General features: G+C 41.2%; 1 protein-coding gene across 3 annotated transcripts in view; it reads right to left on the bottom strand.

Annotated features, from left to right (window-relative positions):
- The window catches only part of LOC101414826 (E3 ubiquitin ligase RNF121), a 113806-nt gene that overhangs the window by 101049 nt on the left and 421 nt on the right, over positions 1-12336 (bottom strand). The gene's annotated exons all lie outside the window — the stretch shown is intronic.

The raw sequence follows: 12336 nt of genomic DNA, 5'->3' as shown, positions 1-12336 counted from the left end.
CGGCGCCATTCTTGGGCAGGCTGCACTTTCTTTCGCACTGGGCGGCTCTCCTTACGGGGCACACTTCTTGCGCGTGGGGCTCCTCTATGCAGGGACACCCCTGCGTGGCACGGCACTCCTTGCACTCACCAGCACTGCGTGTGGGCCAGCTGCACACGGGTCAAAGAGGCCCGGGGTTTGAACCGCGGACCTCCCATGTGGTAGACGGACTCCCTATCCACTGGGTCAAGTCTGCTTCCCTGAGAAGGGGTACTGATGCTTAATATACGTAGAATTTTTACTTAGCTTTACTGTAAAAAGTGTGGAAATGGACAGAATTGATGGTTAACACATTATAGTGAGTAAAACCAGATGTATAATTATAAACATCTGGTTTATAAATGTGATTATGGATGAAAGGGGTAGTCTAGGGACATAAACGTCAAATGAAAGAAAGCTAGAGAATAATCTAGAGAAGTATAACACAGTGAACACAGTGATAGATAAGGATTGTGGTTAATAGCACAAATACAAGAATGTTCCTCTATGATCTAGAACAAATGTACATCACTATTACACGGTGGTAAGAATATGGTGATGCATGGGAAAAATACAATTCATTTAACTTATGGACTGTAGTTAATAGCTATATTGTAATATTCTTGCATCAATATCAAAGAAGGTACTATATCAATGTTAAGAGTAACAACAGGGAAGCGGATTTGGCTCAACTGACAGAGTGTTCGCCTACTACAAGGGAGGTCCAGGGTTCAAACCCAGGGCCTCCTGACCTGTGTGGAGCTGGCCCACATGCAGTACTGATATGCACAAGGAGTGCTGTGCCACACCGAGGTGTCCCCATGTAGGGGAGCCCCACGTGCAAGGAGTGCACCCCATAAAGAAAGCTGCCCCGCATGACGAAAGAGCAGCCTGCCCAGGAGTGGCACTGCACACACAGAGAACTGATGCAGCAAAGAGGATGCAAAAAAAGAGACACAGACTCCTGGTGCCACTGCTAAGAATACAAGTAGACACAGAAGAACACACAGCGAACAGACACAGAGAGCAGACAACTGTGGGGGGGGAGGCGGGTGGGGAAGATATAAATAAAAAATAAATCTTTTTTAAAAAAAGAGTAATAATAGGGGGATATGGGATCTTTTCTTTTGGACTAAGGAAAACATTCAAAAATTTACTGAGGCAATGACTGGACAACTCCGTGATGAATCTGAGAGCTGAGTTTATACTTCGGATGGACTGTACAAGGCATGGGAATATGTAACACAGCAAACCCTGTGATAGGCAAAGGACTGTGGTTAACAGTACAAATATGAGAGTATTCTCTCATGAACTACAACAAATGTACAATACTAATACACGGAGTATTAGTCAGGTTCTCGAGGGAAAGAGAATCAACAGGAGATATCTGTAAATAGTATGAGATTTTATAAGAGTCTCTGACGTGACCAAGGGGATGCACAAGTCCAGGTTCTACAGGCAGGCTACAAAACAGGGGCTCCAATGAAAGTCCAATGAAGGTCCTTGATGAGGACCTTACAGGAAATGCTGGCTGTCCAAAGACAAGCTGGAAAATTCTCTCTGAATGCTAAAATCACTTCCCCTTTTAGTGCATTCAGCTAATTGGATAAAGCATCACTCATTGCTGACAGTAATCTCCCTAGTTGATGCAAGTGAAATCAGCCATCTATGCAGTAAACTCACTGATGACTAAAACCCACAAATATCCTTGTATTACAATTAAGTCAGTGCTTGTTTGACCAAACAATTGGGCACAATTACCTGGTCAAGTTGACACATTAGCCTAACCACCACACATAGTATTAATAAAAGGGGGTACATGGAAAAAAATATGCCAAATGTAAGCTACAGACCATAGTAGCAATTTTTTGTGCTGTTCTTTCATAACCTGTAACAGACGCTCCACAGCAAAGCCAGGTGTTGGTGGAGGGGTGATATATGAAAATTTTGCATGTTATGCATAATTGTGTTGTAAGTTCACTTCTCTAGTAAAAAAAAAATACATTAATAAAAAATATGAAAAAAAGGGCAGAAGGACACCATATTTAAAGTGCTGAAAGCAAAAAACTGCCAAACAAGAATTCTACATACAGCAAAACTGTCTTTCAGAAATGAACAGGGGGAAAAAGATGGGGCTCAAGTGATAAGACCTCCGCCTACCATATGGGAGAACCCAGGTTCAAAATCCCTGGGGTCTCTTGGTGAAAAAGAAGAAGAGAAAGTGTGCCTGTGCAGCAAGCCAGTGCCTGCGTGGCAAGCCAAGTGCATGGTGAGCCAAGTGCCCATGTGGGTGCCCATGTGGTGAGCCAAGGGCCTGCACAGCAAGCCGAGTGCCTGTAGGACAAGCAAGTGCCAGTGCCTATGTGGTGAACAGAGTCAAGGTGAAACACAGCAGATACCAGGAAATGAGGTGGCGCAATTGATAGGGAACCTCTCTTAACATCAGAGGTCCCCAGGATCAAATTCTGGCGAATCCTAAAGAAGAAAGATGAGAAGACAAAAGAGAATAGGTACAGAAGATCACAAATGAATGGACGCAGACAGCAAAAACAGCAGGGCGGGCAGGGGTGGGGGGGAGGGAAAAAAAAAATGAACGAGAAATTAAGACATCCCCAGATAAACAAAAGTTGAGGAAGTTCATCACCACTAGACTAGCCCTACAAGAGATGCTAAAGAGAGTTCTGCAAGTTGAAAGGAAAAAAAAATAGACAATTGACTGAAGCCATAAGAAGTAATAAAGATATCCAGGATAATGACAGAGGGAAATATAAATACTATTCTATTGTATTCTTTATTTGTAACTTCACTTTTTACTTCCTATAGGATTTAAAAGGCTAATGCATAAAATATAATGCAGGGCAGCGGACTTGGCCTGGTGGTTAGGGTGTCCATCTACCACATGGGAGGTCCGCAGTTCAAATCCCGGGCCTCCTTGACCAGTGTGGAGCTGGCCCATGCGCAATGCTGATGCGTGCAAGGAGTGCCCTGCCACGCAGGGGTGTCCCCCGCATAGGGGAGCCCCACGCACAAGGAGTGCACCCCGTAAGGAGAGCCGCCCAGCACAAAAGAAAGTGCAGCCTGCCCAGGAATGGTCCGCACACACGGAGAACTGACACAACATGACGCAATGAAAAGAAACACAGATTCCTGTGCCACTGACGACAACAGAAGCAGACAAAGAAGACGCAGCAAATAGACACAAAGAACAGACAACCGGGGTGGGGGGGCAGGGGAGTAAAATAAATAAATAAATCTTTAAAAAAAATGTAATGAAAAATCAATTATTTTAGACTCATAATATATAAACATGTAATTTGTGACAAGAACTACATAAAGGTGGGGGGCCTAACGGGGATAGGAACATAGTTTGTGTATACTACTGAAGTTAAGTTGGTCTCAAGCAAACAAGATTGTGTAGACAAGATGTTAAATTTAAGACTCACGGTTATTACAAAGAAAATATTGCAGAATATACAAGGTCACAGAAACAGAAACTAGAGTGTAGGTTGCCAGGGGCAGGAGGCAGGGGAATGGGGAGTTAATGCATAATAAGTGTAGGGAATCTGTTTGGAAACAAGGGAAAGTTTTAGTAAAGGAGGGGTGAGGTCTCCACACTATTGTGAATGTGATTAATCCCATTGAATGGTATGCTTGAGAGTGTTTAAGATGGGAAAGTTTATGTTCCCACAATTAAGGGTAAAAGAAAAAAAAGAGAAGTGGACATGGCCCAACTGATAGAGAGTCCGTCTACCATATGGAGGGTCCAGGGTTCAATCCCCAGGGCCTCCTGACTCATGTGGTAAGCTGGCCCACGTGCAGTGCTACCGCACACAAGGAGTGCCGTGCCCCAAGCGCAAGGAGTGTGCCCTGCAAGGAGAGCTGCTCAACGTAAAAAAAGCACAGCCCACCCAGGAGTGGTGCCGCATACCCAGAGAGTTGAAGCAGCAAGATGATGCAACAAAAAAGAGATGCAGTTTCCCAGTGCCACTGGATATTACAAGCAGATGCAGAAGAACACACAGCGAATGGACACCAAAAGCAGACAACATGGGAGAAGGGGAGAGAAATATATAAAATAAATTTAAAAGAAAAAAAAGAGCAACTGAAGAGACAATGACAATTAAATGCAACACATGATCCTGGATGGGATTGAACAAGGGAAGAGAAAAGCCTCAAAGGATATTAGTAGGACATACAAATAAATTGGAATATACACAATAAGCTTTATATCAATGTTGAATTTCTTGAACATGATAACTGAACTTAAAGTGGTTACTTTAGTGAATATCCTTGTTCTTAGGAAATGTACAAGGCAGTGACAAGTGTTCAAAGACCATAACGTATACAACCTCTTCTCAAGTGTTCAGAAAATGAATTGATCAACAGACGGATGGATGGATGGATATAATGATATAGCAAAATGCTAAAATTGATGGATCTGGGTCTCTGGGTAAGGATACCCAAATATGTTGGAATTCTCTGTATGGGATTTGTATTATTTTTGTAACTGTCCTTTATGTTTGAAAATCTTTCAAAATAAAAAGTTAAAACAAAGACACAAACAAAAACTCATCAATGACTCCCAAAAGCCCAAACTTCTTATCATGCTATCACAAAAGGCCTCTCTAACATCTCTACTTTTAACCTATCCTCAGTCATATGCAACTTCTTAGTTACTGAAATGTTCAATGCTCCATGCGCTGTGCTCCATGCCTCTAAGTCTTTGCATATCTTTCATTTTGCTGGACCACTCTTCCCTTCCTAACACTTTAACTATCTGTTGAATTCAAACTAATCCTCAAAAACCAACTGAAACACCTCTGTTAATGATTTCCCCAGCCTGTTGTATCACCAGGGTACTTAACACACACTTATACAATACTACAATTATTTGTTTCCATGTCTGTCTTCCCCATAAGATTACTAGTCCCTTGAGAGCAGGAGCTATCATCTTTGTGCCCCCATCACATGCCTTGAATGCCATCATAGGCATTTAAGAATTGATTGAAGAAATAAGTATATCTGAACTCCTCCCTCTGGCACTCAAAATCAACCTTATGTTGGCCCCACTCTTACTCTCTGGATTTAGCTATTGCTTCTCTCTCAACTTGCTGATCACCAAATACATCCTTCTTCCTCACAAATACTTGGGGCCTTTACTTATGCTCTCACTCTCTCTAGTGAAATTCAAAGCATCTATTACAGCCCAACTCAGATGAAGTCTTCCCTAACTATACCAATGAGAAAAGATTTACTTCTAGTAGCACACTGTTTTTTCTACTGATGAGGTATTTATCACTTATTTTATGATCATAGCCACTATTTTTCTAACTAAACTATAAGCTCTTTAAGGGCAAGGAACAAAGCTTCTTTTAAAATAAAAATAATAAAAAATAAAGGACAAGGAACATGATTTAGCATCTTTTCTCATATCCCCAAATACCTAGTATAGGTATTTATGCTTTGCATAAAGCAAGCATCAGTAAATGTTTTATTAGTGAAGAACTGTATGCTCAAGGATTAAAGATTTCATGCCTCCACTCCTTTGTATATATGCCTTTACCGTCATCTATATTGGTCTTCTATCCATATGGTAAACATTTATGCCTCCTTTAAGAATCAATCCAAATGTCCTTTTCTCTCTGAAGTCTTCCCTAACTCTTCCTTGTACGTAATTCCATCAATTATACTATATCTTATTTATCATTTGATGGATTCCTCTCCCCACTAGACCATAACTCTTTGGAGGCAGAGATAGGCTCTTTATGCATTTATAAAATCCCAAGATTAAATATGATACCTGGCATAATTAAATGCTCAAAAAATATATGGTAAATTTTGAAAATAGTGAATCCATGTCACAGAGCACACGAGCAATAAAGATGGATTCACACAGCCAGGTTCAAATCCCAGCTCCACTTACAAGTTGTACAAACTTGAATGAATTACTTTTCTATGCCTCAGTTTTCCTCAACTGGAAAATGAAGATAAAAGTATTAAAATAGAATTAAAAGACCTAGCACATGTAAAATGCTTAGCATAGTCCCTGACACATAGTATGCACTAAAAAAATGCTGTTATTGTTATTAGCATAGGAGGAGAAAGGATAGTTTCTACAGGGCGCTAAATGACAGGTTTAGAGATGTAAGACTCAATCCTATGAGCAAAGAGGAGTAAAATGTCACTGGAGGCTTCTGAGTAACAATGCATTCAATTATTGATAATACCCTACTGGGAAGAAGGAAAACAGGATAAAGAAAATACAAACCTTGGCAGGGTTTACACTCTTTTGACTCCAGCTTTCTCCTTTCCCTTTCTCCACTATTTCTCCATAGCTGCCCAGGACCAAAACCCCATGGCCATGACCCAGCATCACCTTGGGAGAGCTGTATTTAAGAGGGAACTGAAGAATTTTTGTTTACCTACTGACTTTCCTCTGAGGAACAAAGAGATAAATGATTTCAAGGAAACACAAAGGAGGAACGGATATGGCTCAGGCAGTTGGGTGTCCGCCTCCCACATGGGAGGCCCCAAGTTCAGTTCAGGTGCCTCATACAGAAGACAAACAAGTAACAACCAGACATTGAGCAAAAACAATGAGCAGATAATGAAAAAAGCAAAAACAAAAATGGGCAGACAATGAGCAAGACAATGAGCAAAAACAAAAGGAACAGGGAGTGGATGTAGCTCAAGCAACTGGGCACCCACCTCCCATATGGGAGGTCCCAGATTCCTCCTAAAGAAGAAACAAGCAGACAACAAGCAAAAAAAAAAACAAAAAAAAAGCAATGAACAAACAGATGAGAGAGCCATCTCAGCATCTCAGGGGGAAAAAAATTATTTAAAAAAAAGAAATTAGGTGGAAAAGAGGAATAATACTAGATAGATTAATTTTGGGTTTGGTTTCCATAGGGTAAACTTTTAGGCCCTAGGAGGCATTCTCTGGCAGTGCTTGTGCCTCCAAGGTTGAAGATGCAAAGAAGCAGATTCTGGGAAGAGGTACAATGAGGACCAAAAAACTGAAACTACAGAAATAAGAATTCTAGACCAATATGAAGATTATTATGACAGAGGTATTCAAAGAGGGAGTAGGCTGATGATGAATAGATTCTCTGTCATTACACAGACTGACTACTCACTTAGAATATTAAACATGGGTAGATTGATTAGATTAGATCAAGTTCAATAAACATTTGAATCCCACTGCATGCTAGCTAATGTGCAAGATCAGGTGCTGGGAACATAGAGATGAAAATGATATAGTGCTGTCCTTTCAAAAAAGCTCATGCCCTAATAGGGGAGACAAACAATACAACATGGTAACTACTGATATCTGAAGTCTGATATCAGGAAGTGGACTTGGCCCAATGGATAGGGCATCTGCCTACCATATGGGAGTTCCACAGTTCAAACCCCGGGCCTCCGTGACCTGTGTGGAGCTGGCCCGTGCACAGCGCTGATGCGTGCAAGGACTGCCGTGCCATGCAGGGGTGTCCCCCACGTAGGGCAGCCCCACACACAAGGAGTTCACCCCATAAGGAGAGCCGCCCAGCACGAAAGAAAGTGCAGCCTGCCCAAGAATGGCAACGCACACACGGAGAGCTGACACAACAAGATGATGAAACAAAAAGAAAGATTCCCAGTGCCGCTGATAAGGACAGAAGCAGTCAGAGAAAAACACATAGTGAATGGACACAGAGAGCAGACAACTGGGGGCAGGGGAAGGGGAGAGAATAAAAAAAATAAATCTTTAAAAAAAAAACAAAAGAAGTCTGATATTAAGCATGCCAGTTAACCTTTGTAATTTGGCCAGCTCTTCCTTAATCCCAAGAAGAAGCTATACCTATCAGGACTTCTATTATTAAATAAATATATTGATGTCTTCTATGTGCCAAGCTCTGGGCAATGCACAAGGGAATGTACAAAGATGAGAAACAGTCCCTACCCTCAAGGAATCAAATCATTTCTCTTCATCCTTTCTTTTCCCTCTCTCCTACCTCCCTATTTCTAATCAGATGACATCTTAAATTCCTTCTGGAAAGAAATGAGCTATTAAATAATAAAGTTATTTTTAAATTGACTTGAAAAAGCAACGTTGAGCTGGGAATGGAAGGTGTTGGAATGGGAAACTAAATGAGAAACACTGTCTGCCATCCAGGGTATCTATCAGAGTATGAGATTCTAACCACATTCCAAAGTTAAAGGTTGCAAAGTTAAAGATTTTATGTAGGCCTTTTTGTTGACTCCTTCCCCATCACCATTTTTTCTTCTCCCATCCCAATATTAACAGAACAGATTACTAAAAACGATTATACCTTGATTGAGTCACTCATTCATTCATTTTTACTGACTACCTGAAAGGAACTATAGGAAACACAAAGCAAAGTACAACACTAGGATCCAGAACTTTAAAAGCTTCAAGAGACCTCAAAACTAATCTATTTCAAACCTATCATATCACAGATGAACTGAGATACAGAATGGTTGAGTTCTTTCATAAGTTCAAACATTCATATATTTATTGAGTCACACTCTATGCCAGGTTGCTGGGGGGAGATGTAAAGAATAGGGCTGGGGAGTGGGTATGGCTCAAGCAGCTGAGCACCTGCTCCATGAGAGGTCTACAGGTTCAGTCACTGGTGCATCCTAAAAACAAGGAAACAAAAAAACCAACTCTGGGGAGCCAATGTGACTCACTGGTTGAGCAATGGCTTTCCACATATGAAGTCCTGGGTTCAATCCCCAGCCCCAGTACCTCCAAAAAAAAAAAAAAAAAGCATAGGGCTTTCAAAGTAAACAAAGTCAAGTGGGAGAGACACATATATAAAAAATATACTGCAAGACACATGAACTCAGTCAAATCACCTCTGTGAATACTTGCCTAAAATTAAGCACTTACTTAGTGGAAATACCTAAAGTAGAACAGGAAAGGGAAATATGTAATACTCATACTGCACAGAGTTGCAAAAAGCACAGGTTCTGGAGGTGTCTTGGATTAGAACCCTTGCCCTGTCATTTACCAGGCTGTTTGATGTTGGGCAAGTTAATTAAATTTGCTTTTTCTCAGTTTCTACATCTGTAGAATGCTTTTCTTTTGAATCAGTCACTTATTTAAAGTACTGTACCAATTTTTTAAGAGATAATTAGGACCACATCATTTTAATTACCTGCCCCCTAGAGCACAAATAGTGGAGTGAGAGGGGAACAGATGTGGCTCAAGCAGTTGAGATCCTGCTTCCCACATGGGAGGTCCTGGGTTCAGTACCTGGTGCCTCCTTAAAAAAAAATAAATAATGGTGTTAGAAATGGAACCAACAGTCTCAGTATAACATGTGCTTTGAAGTTTTGAATTAGCCAGACTTGGTTCAGAACCTGCACTTCCCCACTCACAAACAATGGAATCATAGGAAAGTTACTTAACCTCTCTAGACTCAGTAAAGTTACTGTAGCAGTTTGATATTACTGATGAATTCCAAAAAGAAATATTGGATTATGTTTGTAAACTGATCTTTTCCTCTGGGCATATTAGATTATATTGTATTCAGAGGTTTACTTGATTAAATAATTATGTAAACCTCTTGTGCCAGTAAGTCATTGAGTACCCACCCTTTGGTGGGTGGGGTCTCACAAGATAAAAGGCAGGAAAAAGAACAGAGTTAGGGATTTTTGATGTTGGAGTTTTGATGTTGGAGTTTGATGCTGAAGCCTTAAGCTGGAACCCCAGAAGAGAGGAACCCTGAACCTAGGGAGAAGCAAGATCCTGGAAGGGAGGAACCCAGGAAACTCGAACCCTCACAGACGTTGGCAGTTATCTTGCTCAAACACGTGATATAGACTTTGGTGAGGGAAGTAAATTATTCTTTATGGCCTGGTATCTGTAAGCTCCTACCCCAAATAAATGCCCTTTATAAAAACCAACGAATTTCTGGTATTTTGCATCAGCTAATATAGTTACTTAACCTTTATAAACTGGGGTTTAACACAACTAACTCAAAGGGTTGCTGTGAGGAATAAATAAGATCATGTAGGTAAAGGCTTTAAACAGGGCTGGTTTATGGCAAGAGTCCAATAAACAGTGGTCTTTTCTTCTAGCAGCTCTTTCCCTAAACCCTCTCTTCTATCAAAACTCTCCAAAAGAGGATTTTTGGAGCAATTAGCAAAACCTTCAAACCTCTCAACTTCTAGGAAAGTAATAATGAAACCACACTAAGAAGAAACTAGAAAGGCACATGAATGAACTGGTGGCTGCTATTTCAGACTATGTATCATGCCAGACGTATCTGGTATTGGAGAATATAGGTAGAACGTCCTGAAGAATAATCCACAGGTGTGCATTGTTTATTCAACCCCCCCCCCTGCCCCATTTTGTGTGCAGTGTTTCTAAATATTCAACCCCTTCTTAGCCAGGCTACTCATTACCCTTTTATACTCTGACAGTGGAGTGTATCTACCAAGTAGAAAGTGCTACAGGGAGGCAACTCTGATGCCACATGCAAATCACTTCTTTTTTAAATAAATCATCTCCATCATGAAGACCTCACTTAAACCCCCTAGCAGCCTCAGGTGTTTGTCTCTTGTCCCCGCTTTTACACACCTCCATTATAGCAATTATCTTGTACTGTAATGGACTATTTGCATCTCTCCACTAGACAAAATTCTGTCTTACTCATCTTTGAATCCCCAGTGCATAACACACATTAGACCCCCATAATTAAATGCTAAATAATTTTGAATTTCACTTTCTCTTTCACTAGTGAAGGCTTCTAAGAACCAGCTGGGAAGACATTAGTAAAAAACTCACACACAAACTAAGGTCTAGCCAGACCAGACCCTTGTTTTTGGAGCTTGAGGCAATGACTGCTTTTGCTTCCCAGTTACTTTCTAAAACACACAAAGGACAGAACCATCCACAAACAATTTCCACACAACAGATTATATTCTTTTTCAGAAATGAAACAAGTAACAAGGTTTCTAGGGTGAATACTAGTGGTTACATACAAGATTGCCCTCTAGGTATGACACTTTGGAAAATACATTATACTGTTAGAAGCTCTTAAATCCTTAAACCGGTGAGGAAAGAAAAGTTAAGAAGCAAAAAAATGTCTTAAATCTTTTCTCCTCTGCCAAAACTTTTGCTCTTTATAATGTGAGTGAAATCAAGCTCCCTAAAGAGGAACTGATGACTAACAAACTATACATAACTTCAGAGCAACACTGACCCTTCCCAACGTGCTTTCAACATATCTCAAAGAATCACAGCCAATTGTAATCATATAAACAGAGTTGGAAGAGGCCTTGGAGGTCATTTCTGCAAATATCCCACTCCACCAACTAACTGGTATCCAAACACCCTCATCTCTAGAGATTGGGAGGTAGGAGTCTAAAACATTTTTAAGATGCCTCACCTAGGAACTGGTACCACAGAAACAAAAAGTTGTCCCAGTGACCTGGCTCTGAGCACCTTTTAAGTGTCTCAGCCCCCTCCCCACCTTAATGATCTCAAGAAGGTATAGCAACGCCTCCAACTCCCCACCACCAAGCAACGCAGTCTTTGCTTCCCAGGTCCAGTTTTACTCCTTTCCTGTGAGCCTCAGTCCAGCCTCAATTTTGCCCCCACTCCCAACACATGTCTAGGGGCTCTTAAGAGTCTGACTCAGATATTCCACTGGTTTCATCCCAATCAATGCCCTTCCTCCTTTACCTCCAAGCTTTCTCCATACCCTGTCACAAGCAAGACAAGCACCTCTAAGGATGCCCCTTTGGCCTCAGAGCCTTTTCTATTTCCTTTCTCACCTTCTCACTCTGCTTCTCAGTGCTTCTCAGCCCTTCAAGCTCAAGGTCTCTTTTCTCCTAGTGATTCCTTCAAGGACCACCCGTAACTCAATACACCAGTTATTGAATGCCCATTAGCTATATAAAGGAGACAGACACCCTCAAGAGAGCACCTTCAAGGAGCTCACAAGTCTGGAGGGAGAGAAAGATAGATAGAAAATTATTTATCCTCTAAGATTCAGCTCCTCTGGGAAGCTGTCCCTAGCCCAAGATGAACTGCCTCCTTCCCCTTGTGCACTATGACACCTCTGATGCAACGACTGCTAGTCTTCGCGTCTGTGTCCACGATACTGCGGACTCTTCAACTGAGGACCATTCACTGACCAAAATTTACACACACACTATATATGCAAAGTCCTGTTTTAGGGACAGTGAATGCAGCGGATAAATAATAAAACAGACCCTAACTAATAACAACTCAAAGCCGTCATACTATTAGATTCGCTCTCTTCCCAACTCCCACCCCAAGTCTAGACGGCGCCCTCT

Source organism: Dasypus novemcinctus, chromosome 10, assembly GCF_030445035.2.
Source record: "Dasypus novemcinctus isolate mDasNov1 chromosome 10, mDasNov1.1.hap2, whole genome shotgun sequence".
Classification (NCBI taxonomy): Eukaryota; Metazoa; Chordata; class Mammalia; order Cingulata; family Dasypodidae; genus Dasypus; species Dasypus novemcinctus.
The sequence above is the reverse complement of the archived record's forward strand: the minus strand, read 5'-3'. Positions and strand labels throughout refer to the sequence as shown.